The sequence below is a fragment of the Triturus cristatus genome, chromosome 12 (genome assembly GCF_964204655.1).
Source record: "Triturus cristatus chromosome 12, aTriCri1.1, whole genome shotgun sequence".
In the NCBI taxonomy this organism is placed as follows: domain Eukaryota; kingdom Metazoa; phylum Chordata; class Amphibia; order Caudata; family Salamandridae; genus Triturus; species Triturus cristatus.
This window is the reverse complement of record NC_140595.1, coordinates 862183759-862206550: the sequence shown is the minus strand read 5'-3', so window position 1 is coordinate 862206550 and position 22792 is coordinate 862183759. Positions and strand designations below refer to the sequence as shown.

The following is a 22792-nucleotide window of genomic DNA, read 5'->3' as shown; positions in this document are numbered from 1 at the left end:
CTCCGAGGCCACCGAAGTCATCTGCGGCGTCCCGCAAGGATCGTCGCTCAGCCCCACTCTCTTCAACATCTACATGAAACCCCTCGCTGCCATCGCACGCCAACACAACCTCAACATCATTTCCTACGCCGATGACACCCAGCTAATTCTCTCCCTCTCCAGAGACCCCGACACCGCCAAAGCCAGCCTGCACGAAGGGATGACAGACGTCGCTGAATGGATGAACATCAGCCGCCTGAAACTGAACACGGACAAGACAGAAGTCCTCATCCTGGGACCATCACCCTCCGCATGGGACGACTCCTGGTGGCCCCCGGCACTAGGCACCGCACCTGAACCGACGGACCACGCACGCAACTTGGGCGTCATACTGGACTCCTCCCTATCGATGACCAGACAAGTCAACGCCGTCTCCTCAGCTTGCTTCCACAACCTCCGCATGCTCCGAAAGATCTTCCGATGGATCCCCACCGAGACCAGGAAGACGGTCACCCACGCTCTCGTCACCAGCAGACTAGACTACGGAAACACCCTCTACGCCGGTACTACAGCCAAGCTTCAGAAAAGACTTAAGCGTATCCAGAACGCCTCCGCCCGACTCATCCTGGACGTCCCCCGACGCAGCCACATCTCGTGCCACCTGAGAGACCTGCACTGGCTCCCTGTCAACAAGAGGATCACGTTCAGACTCCTCACCCACGCACACAAGTCCCTCCACGACCTGGGCCCAAGGTACCTCAACGACCGCCTGACCTTCTACACGCCCACCCGAAAGCTACGATCCGCGAACCTCGCCCTCGCCCCTCGCATCCAGAGAGCCACCGCCGGAGGAAGATCCTTCTCCTACCTGGCAGCTAAGACTTGGAACTCCCTACCCGTCCACCTGCGGATGACCCAGGACCACCTGGCCTCAGGAAACAGCTCAAGACCTGGCTGTCCGAGCAGTAGCAGACCCCCTTCCCCAAGCGCCTTGAGACCCTTACGGGTGAGTAGTGCGCGATATAAGTTCCACGATTGATTGATTGATTGATTATAGCAGACACGTCCTCTGAGTGCCTGCACTTATAGCAGACACGTCCTCCGAGTGCCTGCACTTGTAGCAGATACGTCCTCCGAGTACCTGCACTTATAGCAGACACGTCCTCTGAGCGCCTGCACCTCTATAGGTCCATTTCAAGCGATGGTTATACGTTTGTCCGGTCAACGTTGTTTCTACTGCGCGTGCGCAGACTTCCTGTTCCGTCTCAAAGACCTGTGAAAGCACTGCCTCAGTGTGCATGCTCAGATATCAAATACGCTCATGCTCAGAGAGGAAATACATCATTCGGAGCTCTTGCCCAGATAACTACATCTCGCGGGCTCTATGGGGATCAACAGAGCATGCGCGAACGGAAGACGTTCAAAAACTCATGCGTAGTAAGCAGACCTAACCTGACACGGAGCGTGCGCAGACAGTTTGGAGTGCTCCGAGGGAACTGCGCGTGCGCTGAGGTGAGTCGCTCTGCTCTCGCGATCTGAGGAACACTGGCCGGATGCGCATGCGCAGAGAGCAGCGGCTGCGGCACGTGCGCCTCTCTGAGTCGGGAGGAGGCCTCGAAGCGCTTTGAGTGACAGGCTCGGGTCTGCGAGGGCTTGGCCCGGGGGCCACTATCTCCTCAGGTATGGAGTTGGAGGGATCTGCCTAAAGGTGGCTGGAGGGAGGAATAAAAGGAGAACTCTGGGGCCCACGGCTGCCGTAGCCTTTGTTTATTCACGGGGAGTTGTGTACAGCGCCACAGATTCCGCCGCGCAGCGCTGCCCGAGGGTGTGACGGGGGGGGAGGTGCAAGTCTACCATTGACTGTGGATACACAGGGCTGGCGAGGGGTGTCTTTAAACGTCTCCTTTGGAGCAAAAGGCCTCATGTTAATGAATGAACCGGGCGGGGGGCATCTAGGTCCACCCCCCATTGAGGAGAAGGCGGGGCATCAAGGCCCAACCCCCCCCCCCATGGAGGAGTAGGGAGGGGCATCAAGGGCCAAACCCCCCTCATGGAGAAGAAGGGGGAGTATCTAGGCCCAACCCCCCCAATGGAGGAGTAGGGAGGGGCAACAAGGTCCAAACCCCCCAATGGAGGAGAAGGGGGGGCATCTAGCCCCCCCCCCCGGGGCAGCCGAGCGCCCTTCAGAGCGGAGTCAGAGCTGCTTGTGAGGGCCCCGTTCACGCCTCTGCTCCATGCCTGCCCCGGAGCCAGTCTCGAGGACAGTGAGACATGTATCAGCCCCTGGACAGTGAGACATGTATCAGCCCATGGACAGTGAGACATGTATCAGCCCATGGACAATGAGACATGTATCAGCCCCTGGACAGTGAGACATGTATCAGCCCCTGGACAGTGAGACATGTATTAGCCCCTGGACAGTGAGACATGTATCGGCCAGTCTCGAGGACAGTGAGACATGTATCAGCTCTCTGGGCAGTGAGACATGTATCAGCGCATGGACAGTGAGACATGTATCAGCGCATGGACAGTGAGACATGTATCAGCCCCTGGACAGTGAGACATGTATCGGCCAGTCTCGAGAACAGTGAGACATGTATCAGCTCTCAGGGCAGTGAGACATGTATCAGCCCAAAGACAGTGAGACGTGTATCAGCCCATGGACAGTGAGACATGTATCAGCCCCTGGACAGTGAGACATGTATCAGCTCTCTTGGCAGTAACACATGTATCAGCCCCTGGACAGTGAGACATGTATCCGCCCAAGGACATTGAGACATGTATCGGCCCATGGGCAGTAAGACATGTATCAGCGCATGGACAGTGAGACATGTATCAGCCCCTGGACAGTGAGACATGTATCAGCCCAAAGACACTGAGACATGTATCAGCGCATGGACAGTGAGACATGTATCAGCCCAAAAGACATCGGGGCTCTGGGCAGTGAGATGTATTAGCCCAACGACAGTGAGACATGTATCAGCGCTCTGGGCAGTTAGACATGTATCTGCCCAAAGACACTGAGACATGTATCAGCCCAAAGACACTGAGACATGTATCTGCGCACGGACAGTGAGACATGTATCAGCACAAAGACAGTGAGACATGTATCTGCCCAAGGACATTGAGATATGTATCGGCCCATGGGCAGTAAGACATGTATCAGCGCATGGACAGTGAGACGTGTATCAGCCCCTGGACAGTGAGACATGTATCAGCCCAAAGACACTGAGACATGTATCAGCCCAAAGACACCGAGACATGTATCAGCCCAAAGACACTGAGACATGTATCAGCGCATGGACAGTGAGACATGTATCAGCCCAAAAGACATCGGGGCTCTGGGCAGTGAGATGTATTAGCCCAAGGACAGTGAGACCTGTATCAGCGCTCTGGGCAGTTAGACATGTATCTGCCCATGGACAGTGAGACATGTATCAGCTCAAGGACAGTGAGACATGTATCAGCCCAAAGACAGTGAGACATGTATCAGCGCATGGACAGTGAGACATGTATCTGCCCATGGACAGTGAGACATGTATCAGCACAAAGACAGTGAGACATGTATCTGCACACGGACAGTGAGACATGTAACAGCCCAAAGACAGTGAGACATGTATCAGCACATGGACAGTGAGACATGTATCGGCCCAAGGACAGTGAGACATGTATCAGCACATGGACAGTGAGACATGTATCAGCACATGGACAGTGAGACATGTATCAGCACATGGACAGTGAGACATGAATCAGCACATGGACAGTGAGACATGAATCAGCCCAAGGACAGTGAGACATATGTCAGCGCATGGACAGTGAAACATGTATCAGCGCATGGACAGTGAAACATGTATCTGCGCATGGACAGTGAGACATGTATCAGCCCAAGGACAGTGAGACATGTATCAGCCCAAGGACAGTGAGACATGTATCAGCACATGGACAGTGAGACATGTATGAGCGCATGGACAGTGAGACGTATCAGCCCAAAGACAGTGAGACATGTATCAGCACATGGACCGTGAGACATGTATCAGCCCAAAGACAGTGAGACGTGTATCAGCACATGGACAGTGAGCCATGTATCAGCGCATGGACAGTGAGACATGTATCTGCGCATGAACAGTGAGACATGTATCAGCCCAAAGACAGTGAGACATGTATCAGCGCATGGACAGTGAGACATGTATCAGCCCATGGACAGTGAGACATGTATCAGCCCAAGGACAGTGAGACATGTATCAACGCATGGATAGTGAGACGTATCAGCCCATGGACAGTGAGACATGTATCAGCGCATGGACAGTGAGACATGTATCGGCGCATGAACAGTGAGACATGTATCGGCGCATGGACAGTGAGAGATGTATCAGCCCAAGGTAGGACAGTGAGAGATGTATCAGCCCAAGGTAGGACAGTGAGAGATGTATCAGCCCAAGGACAGTGAGACATGTATCGGCCCATGGACAGTGAGGCGTGTATCGGCCCATGGACAGTGAGGCGTGTATCGCCCATGGACAGTGAGGCATGTATTGGCTCATGGACAGTGAGACGTGTACCGGCCCCTGGACAGTGAGACATGTATCGGCCCATGGACAGTGAGGCGTGTATCGGCCCATGGACAGTGAGACATATATCAACGCATGGACAGTGAGACATGTATCAGCGCATGTGCAGTGAGACATGTATCAGCGCATGGACAGTGAGTTATGTATCAGCCCATGGACAGTGAGTAAAATATCACTGCACTGGGCAGTGAGACATGTATCAGCGCATGGACAGTGAGACGTGTATCGGCGCATGGACATTGAGACATGTATCGGCCCATGGACAGTGAGACGTGTATCGGCGCATGGATATTGAGACATATATCAGCCCATGGACAGTGAGACATGTATCAGCCCATGGACAACTTTCAAGGAAGGAGCGGAGGTGGACTAACTTTTTGGAAGGTTTTGCAATGATTTGTCAAGCTGGGACAAAGCTCGTAGTTAGTGTTGTCTGGTTAGAGAGCTGTAAAGAGTGTGTAACAAGGTCTGCTACATATAATAATTTGAAGGTGGTGGATACATTGTAAATGGAATCTATAACTATACCTTTAGAATGTTTAAAGTTTGTGTAGTTTAAGCTTGGTTTATATAGGGTAAATACGTTTTCCTGACTGAGCTTTAACCTTTGTTTCTTTTTCACAAAATTTCAATGTTGTATTTAAATTTTTTATAAAAAATTTGTTTCACATAATAGAGTCCAGTGTCACAAGTAAACAGTTATGTTGAGTGTCCTACAGTATAGTGGAGGAGAGAGTTCTAAAGTATTTAGTCATAGACTGTAGTATTGTAGATTGGAATTGAGTGAAGTAGAGTGTATATATAGTGTAGTAAAGTTTTATATAATGTAGTGGCATGACAACTAATATAGAGGAGTCAGATCTCGTAGACTGTTGTAGAGTGGTGTTGCATATTGTCAAGTAGAGTGTTGGACAGGGGAGCGGTGTAGAGCGGAGTATAGTACAATGGCATAGAGTGGGATAACGTGTAGTAGAGTGGAGTGAAATGCACTTGAATGTGGTAGTGTAGAGTGGAGTGGCGAGTCGTAGACTATAGCAGTTCGGAGTGCAGTAGAGTGGAGTGGCGTATAGAAGCAGTTGGATAAACTATCATAAATTGGAGAACCGAGTTGTACGGTGGAGGGTAGTGGAGTGTCGTACAGTTTTGGAAAGTGATGTAGACTACAGTAGTGTGGAATTTAGTCTAGTTGATTTTTGTATGGTGGAGGTGTGTACAGTATAGTGTTGGAGAGTGGTACAGTGGATTGGCATATAGTGTTATAGAGTAAAACGGCATTGAGTGGCACAGCGTTGAGTTGCATACAGTGGTGTAGAATGGAGTACTTTGTCAGAGTTGAGTGGAGTAAAGTGGGGTGCACTGGCATACAAAGAGTTGTGTACAGTGTCGTATAGTGGACGAGTATCGCAGAGTGGAGTAGAGTGTGGTACACTGGCATACAGTATAGTGTTATACAGTGGAGTGAAAAGGTATTGTAAAGTGTTGGAGAGTGGCATATAGTGTAGTAGAGTGTTGTAGAGTACAGTAGCGTGTGAAACAGTTTAACTGTGTAGAGTGAATTGTTGTATAGTAGAGTAGGGAGAGGTAATGTCTCATACAGTGGAGTAGGATGAGTGGTGTAATATAGTGTAGCGTAAAGTACAATAGAGTGTATTGCTGTGTCAGAGTTGAGTGCTGTGGAGTGTACGGGTGTAGCGTAGGTAGTAAACTGTTTTAAGTTGGAGTGGGGTCTCGTACAGTGGAGTGCTGTGTCATATGGAAAAGTGTTGTATAGTGGAATAGTGTTGTACATTGCAGCGTACGGGCAGGGAGTGTAGTATAAATTTGGGCAGTGGAGTGTACGGTCACAGAGTGAAGTAGAATGTTATAGAGTGCCATGAAGTATGGTAGACTTTTGTATAGTGGAGTTATACAATGTTGAGGAGAGTGCCATACAATGCCGCGGCTAGAGTAGAGTGGCAAACACTGTAGTGGAGCAGAGTTGATTACCATAAAGTGGAGTAGCATAGAGTGGAATATCGTACAGTGGAATACTGTACAGTGGAGTGTAGAAGATTGTAGTGGCATAAAATGGAATAGTGTATAGAGGAGTGGTGTACAGTGGAGTAGGGTACAGTGATTAGAGTGGGGTGGCAATTATTGAAGTGGCGTAGTGTGGAGTTGTGGAAACTGTTATAAATTGGCGTGGCATCTCATACAGTAGGGTGAAGTGCTGTGTTGTACAGTGTTGGTAACATTTGTAGAGTGCTATACAATAGAGTGTACAAGCATAGTTTGAGTGGAAATTGGACAGTGAAGTGTATAGGGTAGAGTGGAGTAGAGTCTAGTAGAGTGGTATAGAGAGTAGAAGAGTTTGGTAGAGTGAATTTATATAGAGTGGAGGAGTGTACAGTGGAGTGGCATAGAATGGAGTAGCGTAGTGTGGAGTGGCATAAAATGGAATAGTGCAGAGTGGAATAGCGTAGAGTGTAATAGCATATAGAGTAGTAGCGTATAGTGGAGCTGCTTAAATTGTAATAGCGTATGGTGTAGCACCATACAGTGGAGTGGCGAACAGTGTAGTGGTTTAGACTGGAGCTGTGTATTTTGGGGTGTGGTAGAGTGTAATAGCACACAGTGGAGTGAGGTAGATTGGGATACCATACAGTGGAGTGAGGTAAAGTGGGATACCATACAGTGGAGTGAGGTAGAGTGGGATACCATACAGTGGAGTGAGGTAGATTGGGATACCATACAGTGGAGTGAGGTAGATTGGAATACCATACAGTAGAGTGAGGTAGATTAAGATACCATACAGTGGAGTGAGGTAGAGTGGGATACCATACAGTGGAGTGAGTTAGAGTGGGATACCATACAGTGGAGTGAGGTAGAGTGGGATACCATACAGTGGAGTGAGGTAGAGTGGGATACCATACAGTGGAGTGAGGTAGCTTGGGATACCATACAGTGGAGTGAGGTAGAGTGGGATACCATACAGTGGAGTGAGGTGGATTGGGATACCATACAGTGGAGTGAGGTAGATTGGGATACCATACAGTGGAGTGGGATACCATACAGTGGAGTGAGGTAGAGTGGGATACCATACAGTGGAGTGAGGTAGATTGGGATACCATACAGTGGAGTGAGCTAGAGTGGGATATCATACAATAGAGAGGCAGAGATTGAAGTTATGTACAGTGTAATTGCATATAATAGAGTGGCGTACAGTACAGTGGCATAGAATAGCACAGAGTGGAGCGGCATACAGTGGAGTGGTGTAGACGAGTATTGTACAGTGGAGTGGGTTAAGTGAAATAGCATATATTATGTTATGTTAATACATTTGTAAAACGCACCTATACCCTGAGGTATATAGTGGAGTGGCGTCCAATCGACTTGCATAGAATGGAGTTAGAGTAGAGTGGTGTATAATAGAGTGGCATAGAGTAAAGTGGTGTAGACTGGAGTGGCGTGCACTGGAATGGGGTGAGTGTAATAGCATACAGTGGAGTTGCGTAGAGGGGAGTAGCGTTCAATGGAATAGTGTAGAATGGAGAGGGATAGAGTGTAGTGGATACACTAGAGTGGGGTAGAGTGGATTAGCATACAGTGGAATGGCGTAAAATGTAAAGGCATATACTGGAGTAGCACATAGTGGAGTGGCATACAGTGGAGTTCTGTACACCGAAGAGGCGTAGAGTGGAGTTGTATACAGTGTAGTAATGTACAGTGGAGTGTTGTACAGTGGAGTGTAATAGTGTATGGGGGAGTAGCGTACAGTGAAGTGTCATATAATGGAGTGGTGTAGACTGGAGTGGCGTACAGTGGCGCAGGGTACAGTAGATTAGCGTACAATGCAGTGACATGCAGTGGAATTGCGTAGAGTGGAATACAGTGGAATGCTGTAGAATGGAATAGCCTATACTGCAGTCGCATATAGCAGAGTGGCATACATTGGAGTGGCGCACACTGAAGAGGCCTTGAGTGGAGCTGCATATAGTGCAATAGCGTAGAGTGGATTGGCTTACAGTGGAGTTGTGTATAGTGTGATATAATTGAATGGTGTGTTGTACTGTGGAATGGTGTAGAGTACAATAGTGCATAGTGGAGCAGCATCCAGTGAAGTGGCGTATAATGGAGTGGTGTAGACTGGAGTGGCTTACAGTGGCGTGGGATAGAGTTATAGCATACAGTGGAGTGGTGTACATTGGAATGAAATTTGCGTAGAATGAAATGGCGTAGAGTGAAGTACCATACAATGGAGTAGCGTACAGTGGAGTGGCATACAGTGGTGTGGCATACAGAAGAGTGTAATATCGTATACTTTAGTAAAGTCCAGTGCAGTGGCGTAGCAAGCACTTTGGCTGCCCGTGGCAGTCCCCGTCCGTGTTTACCACCGGCTGCGGCTGAATCAAAGACCCGGGGGGTGGGATTTTTTCCATTTGCCGCTTCAAGAGCACGGGGCGATTGCTGCCCAAAGAACGGCAGGTAAGAGCTGGGGGAGGCTGCTGCCCTCAAAACTCGTGGCGCCCAGGGCAGACCACTCCCTACCCCCTCCTTGCTACGCCACGGGTCCAGTGGCATGGCATACAGTGAAGTGGCGTAGACTGGAGTATAGCAGCATTGCGTACAGGGCAGCATGGAGTGTAGTTGCGAAGAGAGGAGTGTCGTACAGTGGAGAGGCTTCACGTGGCGTAGAGTGGAATAGCGTATAGTGGAGTGGCTACAGTGGCCTGGCATACAGATGTATGTGAAATTTGGCACCAATGTATATTCTGGTGTGCAGAGTATCACAAAACTGCGAATTGCACTGCTTTGCATTTCTAGAGTTACCAGTCAGTGCAAGGCCACGCATGATAGCCTTCCGTTTCCTTGTCAGTTTGACTCATGTATTGAATTCCTGTGTGACATCATGACTGACGCAGGGTGCTGCAATGCAGTAATACCTCGAGGCCTTAGTTATAGTGTGGTCGGTGGTATGCAGTGGTAACTGTGCAGTGTACTGTGCTACATGGTGATGACAAGCCAGTATATAATTGGGTAATGACTGTTTTAAGAGAATGAAAAGGCAGCCATATTGTTTTTACAACAGTGTGGATGTGTTCAGTGTTTGAGCCTTAGATACAGGTAAGATATAGGTAGTAAAAGGTCCCTAATAGGTAGGGAGATTTGTTTATATACTTTTTAAATATATTTTTAAAGAAGTTTATGGAAATGTACCACAGTAGTTTCACAAAAGTTTTTTAAATTCTGTGAAACTATCGTTGTGACCGATATCTCTAACATACATGCCAACATTTTAGAAGAGGAACGTGGGAGAGTTAAAAAATAAAATATTTGAGCAAATGTATTTCTCCCATTGACTTCTATTGAGGCCTGAATCAGGTCTTATCGCATGTCTGAGACTTGTACGGGTGCTGCTGCAGGATCATACACCAGAAATGTAAATATATGTTTTTTCCTTACCTGTCAAGAGCACGGAGAAAACACTATGACAGGCAGAGAGAGATTGACAAACATGTTGTTCTTTGGCCTGCAGGAGCAGGCTACTGGCAGTGCATACTCTGAGCCACACTAGACCGGTACCTGTTGGCTGAACACTGCCAAGGAAACAGGTTTTTGCACGCAGGAATCCGGAGGTGGGAGACTTGGTTGGAAATCAGTATTCTCCATCCTGAATCGCGACGGTCGATATATATGCACTAAGTGTAAATGCCATATAATTAAAAATACTTACCCTACTCAACTGCGGTAGTGAAAAAGCATCATCTCTGCACCATAATGTATAATCCTTCGGAATCTCATGTAAATCCATTCAGCTGTATTCGAACTACGTCAAACACAATAGTCTATGGAAAATGAATTCTCGTAAAACTAGTTTTGGGACCCCTTTTGTGAGAAGTTGGCCTGGTGTATACTGTCCACTAGTTGTAGTGGGCACACTGTACCAGTCCAAACAACCCCTTATTGATGATTAGGTTAAAGACAACCTTTATTGAAAGCTATCCTAGTGGTAGCTATGGAGAGCAGCCTTCAGGCTAAGTCTTGAAGGAATGTAAAGCAGCTTGTTTTACCAGTCTATAATCTCTTGAAAGACAACCACACCAGGTATATATATAAAATATATGTATTTATTTCTAAACACACCCTCCTAGTCTCTTTATGAGGCTAGAGGTCAAAACACATAAGTTACACTTCAAATAGTACAGTAAAATAGCACAAATACACGTCAGGCCCGAGAGGCGAGCCAAACCATATACTAAAATAGTGGTATAAGAACCACGACTTAACTAGACACAAGGTCTAGAGCCTGTAGAATTGCTGGGACCCCAAGGAACCACCCAAGGTAGTGACACAGGGGACCCACGGGGGCCGTGTGCAGTGTGTGAACACAGCTGTGATTTCCCGTTAGCTTCTATGGGGAAAGTCGCGGTTAGATTTTTAAAGATTTGGGACACTTAGAAATGAGTCAGGACCAAACCCTAAGGGAGTTAGGAAGTTTTACGGTTAACACCGGAGTATTCGTGTTACCTCACCCAGGGAAGCCGGGTGCATAGGTGTCAAATGGTGTCGGTTCTCGTCGTCGTTTTCAATGAGAGCTGGCAAAGAAGTGCTGCTGCCGGGTAGATGCAAAGTGTCCGAAGAGATCCAAGCCTGGATCGAAGTCGAGAAGACCCTGAAAGCAGAGGGGACAGAGTCTGGGTCACTTGCCAGTGACCAGGAGCACGATAGGCGAATGCACACTGAAGTCGGGTGATTTCAGGTGAAGAAGGTGAAGCTTGACTCTTCAGCCACAAGGACGAGGAGGCGTCGAGGACGACCAGGAGCTGGATTCGCGCTGTCCCACGAAGGATGTCGAGTGCTGCAGCGTCGGTGCCTGGATTGGACACAACAAGCCTTGGCAACAGCAACCCACGCAGAAAGGAGAAAGATGCTTCGGTGCAGACCAGCAAGGTCTGAGGGACTCCCCACGTGGTGGGGAGTCGGGACACGTCTGGAGCAACCAGGGAAGCCCAAGGAAAATCAAAGTTGCCTTCTCAGGGACCCACCAGTTGACGGACCAGGGATCGCGAAGGAGCCTTGAGCTGAAATGCAAGAAGCAGGCTCATGGAACACTCGTGGAGTGTAGGCCCACAATCTTCGGTGCAGATGGTGCTCGAGGTGGGGGCTACAAGTAACCCCTAGCACGACTTCAAGAGACATCGAGAAGTCAATGCACTTGCAAATGTGCACGGTGACCAAGAGTTCCGGTTCCACGCTACTAACGAGGGCTGCGGGTTTGAGCTTTGCTGGGGACTCGGGTCGGCCTATGAGATGTCTGGAAACCCTCTTCCTGGGCTGCAATTACTTCGGAGTCTGGCGGGAGCTACGTAGATGCAGACCGGCAAAATGCTTTGTTGGTGCCTGCCAAGCAGGGGAGTCACTCCTTGGCCCCAAGGGAGATTTCTTCAGTCCTCTAGTCTTGAGTAAAGCGTCAAAGTTCCAGGATTCAGCTTCAGAGTTTCGTCCAGGGATATCTAAAGTCCTGTTGCCAGAGGTTCCTTACGTATACCTAAGGAAGGGGTTGGACTAGCTCTGGGGACCCACCTATGGGAGGGTTTGGAAAGAGGAGGGGCTACACACTTTTCCTTTGTCCAGTTTTGCGCCAGAGCAGGGGCTGGAAGCCCCTGAACCGGTTTGAGCTGGACTATGTACAGGGACACTAAATGTGCCCCCATTTCAGGACTTCAAAGCACTCTGAGAGTGCTCCCACCCAGCCCAAATATACATAAGTTTGTCTGGGAGGTGGTTACATTTCCCAGTGACAGGAAACCTATTGTCCAGACCTCCCCTGCCAGAGTTTCGGTCAGCAGCAGGAGGCCTGACCCATGTCTGTGGCTGCAGCATCCATTTTGTGATGCCAGGGCTGAGTTAAGTTGGTACCGGGTAGGGGAGACGTCCGGTGGACGCATGGCGGGCTAGTCGCTGATCAGCGCAGCTCCTGCCCTATACGGCATAATCCTACCTACATCCTGGCAGAATAGCGCCCATTCTACTATACACGGGGGTCGGAACCCCCCCCCCCCTGGTCCCGAGGATCTGAACCGAGTGCGGTTCCGCTTGCCGGTGTCCGGGGAAACCAACTTTCTCTCCCTTGGAGCTGTGGCGGTTCCCCTTCCTGCGGGATGGCAGCACGGGCCGCGACTGCCTGACGAACGGCCTCCTGACGCCTGTTCTGGGTTGGCCTTGCTGTGAGGACCTATGCTGAGGGGCCGATCGCGATCCGGACTCCTGCCGCACTGCAGGGGGCCCCCAGAGGATTCCGCCTGGAGGTGAGGTGTCGCGCGGACTGGCCTGCTGCATCCTGACAGAGTGCCTGGGGCCGAGTTCTACGCGACCTCAGGGCCGCGGGAGAGCCGAGGTAGGCCCACCTGGACTGAGCCTCTCCCTGTGAGATCTGGGGCCAACGGGACGCGACCCGCGAAAGTGGGCTCTGGTGTAGTGAAGCCTGCGTAACAACGTGGGGACCATGAATAGAGACGCCTGAGCCTTACCCCTCTAGACAGCGGACGGAGGCGGGGGCGAGGCCCTGCTGGATACAATTATGCTGAGGAGCCGTCAGAGGCCCGACATCTGCCTGGTGGAGTGGGGGGTCCGGAGGGATTCGAGATCCGAAGAGGTGGCACAGTGACGACTTGCTGACCCATCGCCACCCAGGAGTGCGCTCCACGCGAGCCCGGTGCATTGGAGGGGCCGGTCCTGGCCTACTCGGGCTGTGTTCCCGTCTGGGAGTGCCGTTGGCGGCGTGGTGCGGTCCGCGTGTCCAGGCTGCTGAGCAGAGGAGGTTGGACCTCTACTTGACGATGCACTCCTAAAGGGGGCCGATCCGTAAAGTCCCAGGACCGTCACCGACGGTGGGAGGCGCCCTGTTGGTCAGTGAAGTGACCACCCAATATTCACAGTAGGAAGACTCGGGGTGGCTACAGCTGGACCCGGGCTGGACTGCGACCTTCGAGACGGCCCTCGGATGCCCTGGTGCCTGGAGTGCAGAGCTCTGGGGGACACTTACCCAGATAATACTCAGCCGACTGGTAGACTAAGGTGCAGTGAGGGACCCACACACACACCTTCTGGGCCCGAGTTGCCCCGCGACAGTTTTTCTGGGCCTGGGGTTGCGGAGTGGAGGGCCCCGGGGACGACCTTGACAAGCCCGCACTGGAAATGGGGAGAGAAAGGCCCCTTAGAGGAGCACAAGCGAACAAAATTATGCAAAATACAGAACCGTGCCCAACGTCGGCAGAGCGCACCAGACCGAACCCTGAGCAGGGACCGCCGCAGGGATCGGCGGCCAAAGATAAGGCAGACATCCTAGAGGCCATTAGAGACTCACGGGCGGCATTGGAATCCAAGATGGATGGTATGGCCATAGACATAAATTATCTGCGCCTGGACCTACGGAAGGTGGCGGATCGGGTCACTACTACGGAGGGGGACTTGGCCGCCTTGCAAGCGGAGGTCCAACACTTGTAAGCGACGGTGTCTGCGTTGAAGGAGCACACCTCTCATCTCGAAGACCGGGCGGAAGACGCTGAGGGGCGCTCGTGGAGAAACAACCTTTGTTTTTTGGGCTTTCCGGAAAGGGTGGAGGGGCTGGCAGCGGACCTATTCCTGGAGGAGTGGATCGGATCCGCCCTCCCGGGTCTTCGACTATCCAAGATGTTTGCGGTGGAAAGAGCCCACTGCTCCCTTGCCCCCCCCCCCCCCCCCCCCCCCCAGAAACCGGGGTCCCTGCCTAGAACTCTGAACGCTCACTTGTTCAATTTTAGAGACCGGGACACGATCCTGCAGTTCATCTGCAAGAATGGTCCCCCCCGGTTTGAGAACCATGAGATCCATATCTATCCGGACTACACGAAAAAGGTGCAAAACTTGCGGAACGACTTCCTGAGGGTCAAGAGGAGGTTGAGAGATCTCAATATAAAATACAGCCTAATGTTTCCGGCCCGGCTCAGAGTACAATATGCAGACAGGGTCCACTTCTTTAATGATCCGCAGGAGGCCACGGACTGGATGGATTCGATGGGCCTGGAGGGGCAAGATCAACATCAAGGATGGCAAGAACGGAGGAGACGGAGCGGTCGACAGCGGAATCAGCCTGGTCACACTGGAGGACAACGGTCCGCGCCACAGGGGACACCAGACGGAGGTCGCATCATGGTGGGGCCGGATGGCACCCTGACCCACTAGCTGGTGGCTTGTGAGCCACTTATTTGCAAGTATGGGAACTGCCAATTGGGGGATGGTGGTCTGCGGGGTTGCACTAGACGCTGTAAGTGCGGACCTCACTGATACTGTAACCTGACTCTACTGTGGAGCGCCTGTGGGGGTGTCCTCAATTTCAGGGACTATAAGGGGGGTGGGAGCGTAGCTGTTGGGGTGGGGCGCTGTTCCGCCACACTGCAGTCTAGGTATCCCAGCTGTGGTGTGCTGTGTCAGCCCGGCTAGGCTGTTGGTTGGGCGGGGCTGCGCAGCCCAGGGAAGTTTGGTTGTACAACAAGGACTGGGGTTCTTCCTTCTGCAGACTGTCATTGTTGTTTACACTGTTGCAGGGGGTTTTCAGGGGAGGGTGGCGGCTATGGGGCGGCGTCCTGAGTTCTCAGACCTAGGTTGGGCTGTGCGAATGAGGTTCTACTGCCTGTGGTTGGGGGGGGGGGGGGGGGGGGGGGAAGGTTCACATTGTTTTGTTTTACTGTTCTATGAGGGGAATGTTTTATGCCGGGTCATGAGAGCGTTCGGAGGGGACGAAGGGGTTCCCATCACTATACATTATGGTCCCTACCACTTCTGCATCAGGTGTTGCGGTCAACCGAAATTCTCTACTTATGGCAGGCGATCAGCAGACCTGTAAACTTATAACATGGAATGTTAGGAGGCTCAACAACAGGGTCGAACGGATTCGGGTAGCAACATACCTTAGGCGATATAAGATAAGTGTGGCCTTTCTACAAGAGACGCACCTCTGGGGGGATTGCCTGACGTATGTCCAACGGCAGTGGAGGGGCCAGTTTTTCGCGACCTCTTACTCTGGGTTTGCCAGGGGGGCACTTATATGGGTGGCGCCTGGAGTCCCTTTAAAGTTTTAAAATGTAGTCCTGACTCCGATAGGAGATACGTGGTGGTGGAAGGGACACTGGATCGGAGACACATGTGTTTAGTGAACGTTTATGCTCCAAACACCGACGATGGGGAATTTTTGGTTAAGGTCCTGGGGAAATTACACCTGACACCTGACACCTGACGTGGAACTCATTATAGCAGGAGACTTTAATTGTGCTTTAGATGGGGAACGGGATAGGCACCCCCCAAAGGTGGATGCTAAACCCAAGGCATGGGAATCCATACGCCAGATGATTAACAACTATCACCTACTAGATATATGGTGGCACCGTAATCCTGATAGTCAAGTATACTCCTGTTATACTCCGGCAGCTAATATGCATAGCAGGCTGGACTATTGTTTTATACGGGAAACGGCGGCCGGTCGAATTCTAGAGACACAGTACCTGGCCCGATATCTGTCCGATCACTCCCCCCTGGTGGTGGCCTACACTTTGTGCCGCCCACGCTCCAAAATACCGTTGTGGAGACTTTACACCGACTCCCTGACGGACCCGGTTTATAAGGAGGCGATCGCGACAGGGTTGGAAGGCTATTTCGAGGTGAACTGGAACACGGCTAGCTCAAGGACGTTTGAATGGGACGTGATTAAAGTGGTGTTGAGGGGGATATGTATGTCCACGGAAGTGGGGGTGAGGAGAGTGTTAGAGCGGGACCTAAAACAACAGGAGGAACGCTTAAAGACCCTAGAGGTAGAATTTCTCACAGACCCAGAGGGGCCGACCAAATGGACGGAGCAGCGACAAATGATAGGGGATCTATGGGAGTCATTGGGCAAATACAATACAGGGATGTGGAATTTCTATAGCCCAACTCCCGGGACATATTGTTTGGGGTCAAGGGCAACAAGTTTTCATGTGTATTCTGTCCTTGGGACAAGTAGGCCCAACCCCCTACAGCACAAACCTGTTGGTTGCCAGTTTACTGTACCACATTATGGAATAGGGAAGGGCATTGTCTCCAGTTAAGGTAATATGTGTGTACATGGGTTAATGCTGTTCAAACTTGTATTTATGGTTCATTAATGCAAAGCATTTATTATTAGGGTGAGCATTAAAAGTAAATGCTGTAAGCTCGGCCTTCACTACTGACGGCGGTTCCAGTATAAATGTGTACACAGGTTTCCAAAGTTTAGTAATATGAGGCTATGTATAATGATACCAGAATGCTCTCTGTTTATATGCAAATATTTGCAGAAGCTTGAAAGCAAGAGTGATGGTTCTTAGCTTTCAAAATAAAATGTTCACAAAAAAAATGCAAGCAGGAAAAAAAAAACATTTTGTAAAACTACTGTAAGATTTTAGATACTATATCTTTGCAGCATCATTTAGTAACATGTTGATGTATGCTTGTATTTCCCAAAAATATTCATAATGGAAAATCAGTGTAACCAGTTGAAATATGATTATGGGAAACAAAAATAAACAAGCATTGGCAAAGTCAGTAAGTTTGAAATTTGTGGTCAGCGTTTTGGTTTTGTCAATGCGTGACTTGTTTAGGCATGGTTTTTGTAAAACCTTATCGGTGTGGGAGCTGCTGGTCCCTCACCATTCTAATAAGCATTGGCAAAAGCAAAAATAGTTTTTGGTCTATAAAAAAAAAAAAAGCACACATTGCCACAGCACTTCCAGGCACTGAACAAAACTATTTTGTGTGCTAATATGCTCCGTGTAAAAGAGCAGAATACTGTGACTCACGGGAGAGGGAGAGATAGAGAGAATTTTATTAAACACAAAGGTCATGGTTAACGCAAGGCCTAATTAAAGGCCCAATTAAAGAGTCTCAAAAGTGCATCCATGGTATATATCCTTGCATTAAGTGCATATATACAGTTTCTGTGAATTCACAAGAATTTACAGAAGTAGGCCAAGAAATAGTACTCCTAAAAAATATTTGTGAACTGCATTTTAGCATGAGCAAATGTTCATGTGCAGATTTGCTCATGTGAAAATCTGAATGTTTCAAGTACACTTTTCCTCCAACCACTTTTTTCCTAACTCCGGTAAAGGTTTTACGTCTGCCACTGTCAGGAGTAAATTTCCAACCTTTTCAGTATGGGAAACTATTAGAAAAAAGTTGGTGAAACCCCTTAAAACATGCAAGTTAGTAGGTTTGCACAGTCTCAAAAGGGCATTCCAACCCTTGAACTATTGCTTACCACTACCTTCAGCCCCAGTATGTAGACCTGCAGAAATGTAGCAACATAAGGGAATTGCTAGTATTCAAACCCTACTATGGTACGAGCCCTGGCATAATTAGAGATGGAATATCAGAACTCTTCTATAATGAGATTGCTGCCATAATTTGTCATCGCAGAACATGGTACAAAAGTGACAAGTGGATTTTGTTACAGGACAAGTAGATTTATGAAGCAACCTGCCTCATGGACAAGTAGATATTTTATTAAATTCCACACCCCTGACAATAGGACCACAAGTAGGCGTCGGTGGTACACTGAGGGTGATAAAGCCGGGCGCCTATTGGCGCGCTTGATTAGGGTGGAGACTCAGCCTCTCCCAATACTGGCCCTTAAAGCTGGTCAGGGCCGAATGGTTTATACCCAGCATGAGATTAACGCAGTATTCACCTCACACCTCCCAAAAATATATTCTGAGCCCAAGTCCAATGTCGCCCCACAGGCTTTGGAAGCCTACCTTGCTGAGATGGATCTACTTTGCCTTGACCCGGACAGTCAGGAATCCCTGGGGGCGCCCTTCAGAGGGGACGAGGTAAGAGCCGCGATCGCCCATTTGAAAACAGCTAAATCCCCTGGAATGGATGGCATGGCGGCGGAGCTATATAAAGAGTTTGAGGAGTCCTGGTCCCTAGGCTCCTGGACATTGATTTGGAGGCCGGTGAGACAGGCGTATTGCCTGCCTCCATGCGTGAGGCGCTGATTGCGATGATCCCCAAGCCAGGGAAGGACCCCTTATTTCCCGCCTCTTACAGGCCAATCTCAATGCTCAATGTCGACCTTAAGATCATTAGTCAGGTATTGGCCAACAGATTACTTCCGTATCTCGGGCGATTGATACACGACGACCAGTCCGGTTTTATTCCAGGAAGGAACGCGCTGCGGAATATCCGCCGTCTTGCCCATGTCATGCAATCGCTAGAGGGCAGGGCCGAACTGAACACCCTGGTATTCCTAGAAATCGAACAGTCGTTCGACTCGCTCAGGTGGGAATATCTATGGCAGGTGCTCCTAAAACTGGGGATCGGTGAGGGGTTTGTGAATTGGGTGAGACTTCTCTATACTCAGCCTGTGGCGAGGGTCCGCACGGGACGCTATGTCTCTGATGCGATATCAATAGCCAGGGGGACGCGACAGGGGTGTCCGCTCTCCCCCTTGCTGTTCGCCCTGGCGATGGAGCCATTAGTGTGCCATCTCCGTAGGGTCCTCCAGGGGCAGGGTATCCAAATTGGGGCCTTGGAACATATAGTATCACTGTATGCCGAGGATGCACTGGTGTATCTGCGGGAGCCAACCCACTCGCTTCCGATATTGCTGGCGACTCTGGGTCAGTTTGCAGAGGCCTCTAGACTCTATGTCAATAACACTAAATCACAACTATATCCGGTTGGGTCGGAGGCTGAGGGAGTCGGGGTTCAACTCCCAGAGCCGGGGCTTCCATGGGTGTCAAATACTTTGCACTATCTCGGGATCTGTATCGGTAGGGACAGAGAAGTTTTTTACCAGCATAATATGGGGAGGATACTTGGAGGTCTCCGAGGCAGTATTGACTTCTGGAACACACTCAGGCTCTCGTTGATGGGGAAGATTGCCTTGATTAAAATGGTGGTGTTGCGTTGATGTCTCTTCACAATGCAGGGCTCCTTCTTTGAACTCCCACACCAGGTCTTCATGGACCTCGATGCAATGTCGAAGCAATGCATATACAACTGATGTGGAATGGAAAAAGTTGTCGGGTGAGCCTGGAAGTCATGAAACGTACTTGGGGTAGGGGCGGTTTAGAAATCCCTGACCTTGAACTTTATTAATTTGCGTCCCATTTACAGCACGCAGTGGCCTGGCTCGATACAGACCCTTCATGGGAAAGATCGCTCCTGGCGGACACATATGGGGATCGACAGCTGGGTGCGCTTCTCTGGCACACAAAAGGGCGACAGGACCAATGTCCTCCACTGGGCAGATTGTTGGCTGCCATCTGGGCCAGGATGGTTAGACGACTTCTACAGGTGCGACTGTTTGCCCCGGAGGCAGACTTTTGGCTGAGGCCGCCTTTCATACACATTGACCGGGTCATGTCTACTGACAAATGGAAGGCGGGAGGTTGTCTTATGCTGTCGGACCTCTACCCTGACCAACGGTTCATAACATACCAAGACGCAGTAGACTCTTTTGAGCTGGGACCGGGGCAATTCTTGCAATACGCCAAAATAGCGGCAACAGCACAACATCTATGGCCTACATTCCCGGATGCCCCGGAACACACGCATACTCTGGTCACGATGATAGCCATGGCGGAAGAGCGGAAACTTGTCACTCACCTGTAGAGGGCGTTACGGGAAGACAGAAAATGCGCACCTCTCAAAATAGAAGGTAGATGGCAGGAAGTGAGCCCACAGGAGATCACACCACGAGAGTGGGAAAAAATTCATGAGGGCGTACGTACGGTGGCGGTGTCCAATAGATTTAAGCAGATACAATACAATATGGTCCACATGACATACCTCTCACCCAAGCGCCTACACACTATTGCTTGAGGGATCCAAGGTGCCCCAGATGCCACTATGCACAGGCAGATTTCCCACACATGGTTTGGTCGTGTCCGATGATTCAGATATACTGGACAGCTATCCAAGAGGACCTGCACTGAATAACAGGATGGAGAGTTGCCCTAGAGATACGTATTTGTCTCCTTGAACTGATTCCCCGGGATCCTAAATGTAAAACCAGCAGGAAGTTCCTGGTGTTGGGACTTGTGATAGCTAGGCGGCGAATAGCAATCCATTGGTTGACACAGAGTGTGCCGCTGGTAGCGAACTGGAAGACGGACCTGAATGAATGGGCACTAGCGGAGGAGGGGCACATACGCAGCACTAGGAGGGATGCCAAACTCCCAGAAGTATTGCAGGGGTTGGGGATAATGGTCCAGGAGAAAGGGAGGAGCTCCCCGAATTCTACACAGACAGTGTTGACTGATGTTAGTCATGTGGGGATTGAATCCCCCAGTCAGGGGGAGAGATGGAAGGATACCCCTGATTGAGATGTTGTTAGACGGACCTCTAGGTGGTTGGGCCCAGGTAAAGCGGGGGGGGGTGAGGTTGGGAGGGGGGGGGTGTTCAGTTACAAGTCCATATGATTGTTAATGACAATGTTCATGCTAATTGCCGGTTTGGTGCACACTTCAAAGGCAACCCAAATTGGACTAACTGCTGCTGAACAGGGACTGTGAGGCTTCTTATTCAGAGTTGTCTGTAAAATATTACTGTCTCAACATGTGAAGTGAACCTTAGAACCGCAATAAAGAAATATATATAAAAAAAGTTGGTACCGGGTATACAGGTGCTGCCATGTCTCTCCCTCTAGAAGGGTGGGATCATATTCTCACATCAGGAATTGATGTGGGGGTATGATTCCAAGGTGTTTGACACCAAACACGACATGTTTCCGCGCAGCCAGTCCAAAGTTAGCATTAACCGTTTTAGTTATAATGCACTTGAGAGTATATGGTCAGGCTGCACCCCTGACAACCCCGGAGAAGAGATTCCGAAGGCTGCAGAGGGGCTCAGCTCATGCCTGGGCACCCTCTTACATATAACCTGTGGTGTCATTTTGAAGGGCTTTCCAGGGGTGGCACAATACATGCTTCAGCCCCTGGTAGGCCTCTTGGGTACCTATGCTCTGGGTACATATTATACCATATACTAGGGACTCACAAGGGTACCCCAGAATCCAATCTGGAGTGTACCTAAAGTACATGCAATCAATTTGGAGAGGAAGCAGCTAGGCTGGGGTCCTGAATAGCAGGGCCCCAACCAGACTAAAGTCGAAAAACAGTGAAACACCAGCAAAAAGCGGGGTAATCATAAGAGGCAGATCCTACTCTCCTACACCCCCCCCAACCCCCAACGCAGGGACATTACACTAACCTTGACCAGTTGAGTCTTCATGTTCTAAGTGGAAATATATGGAGAGTCCATCTGCATTGGCATGGTTACTCCCAGGTCTATGTTCCACTGTATAGTCCATCCCCTGTAGGGAAATAGACCACCTGAGAAGTTTGGGGTGTTCACCCTTCATCTGTTTTAGCCATAAGAGGGGCTTATGGGCTGTCTGTACAATGAAGTGAGTACCAAACAAGTATGGCCTCAACTTCTTCAGTGCCCAAACCACAGCAAAGGCCTCCCTCTCAATGGCTGACCAACGTTTCTCTCTGGGGGTCAACCTTCTGCTTATGAAAGCTACTGATTAACCCTAACCTTCATCATTCAACTGTGACAGTACAGCTCTTACCCCCAACTCAGATGGATCTGTTTGTACTGTCTTGGAGTAATCAGGACTTTGCAGAACGGGAGGAGTGCACATGGCCTGCTTCAGGTCATCAAATCCATTTTGACAGCTAACTGTCCACTGAACCTTTTGGGGCATTTTCTTAGAGGTTAAGTCATTCAGGGGTGTCACTATTGATCCATACCCCTTGACAAATCTTCTGTAATACCCAGTCAGGCCTAAGAAAGCTGTCACCTGAGTCTGGGTAGTGGGAGGAACCCAGTTCATTCTGGTCTGGATTTTGCTCTGCAACGGTTGAACCTGGCCTCCACCTACAAGGTGGCCCAGGAACACTACCTGACTCTGCCCTATCTGGCACTTAGTGGCCTTGATAGTTAGCCCTGCGTTTTGCAGGGCCTCCAAAACATTCCTCAGGTGATCCTCCCAGGTGGAGCTAAAGACTAGATATGCTGCACAATAGTGTTCCAGGCCTGTAAGGACTTGATTCACCAACCTTTGGAAAGTGTCAGGTGCATTCTTCAAACCAAAGGGCATTACCAAAAATTGATAGTGCTCACTAGATGTAGAAAATGCTGTCTTTGGCTTTGCATCATCAGCTAGTCTGATCTGCCAGTAGCCAGCTGTCAAGTCAAAT

At 50.0% G+C, this 22792-nt stretch overlaps 1 protein-coding gene across 3 annotated transcripts in view; it reads left to right on the top strand.

The window, feature by feature from the left end:
* The first annotated feature begins 1523 nt into the window (after window positions 1–1523).
* Window positions 1524–22792, top strand: part of LOC146783128 (uncharacterized) — a 389572-nt gene continuing 368303 nt past the window's right edge. The window contains exon 1 of one of the 3 annotated variants that reach the window (XM_085639289.1): window positions 1524–1659. The gene's annotated coding sequence lies outside the window, so the exon portion shown is untranslated. The remainder of the gene's footprint in view (window positions 1660–22792) is intronic. The other 2 variants (XM_085639291.1, XM_085639290.1) reach the window with 2 other exon arrangements.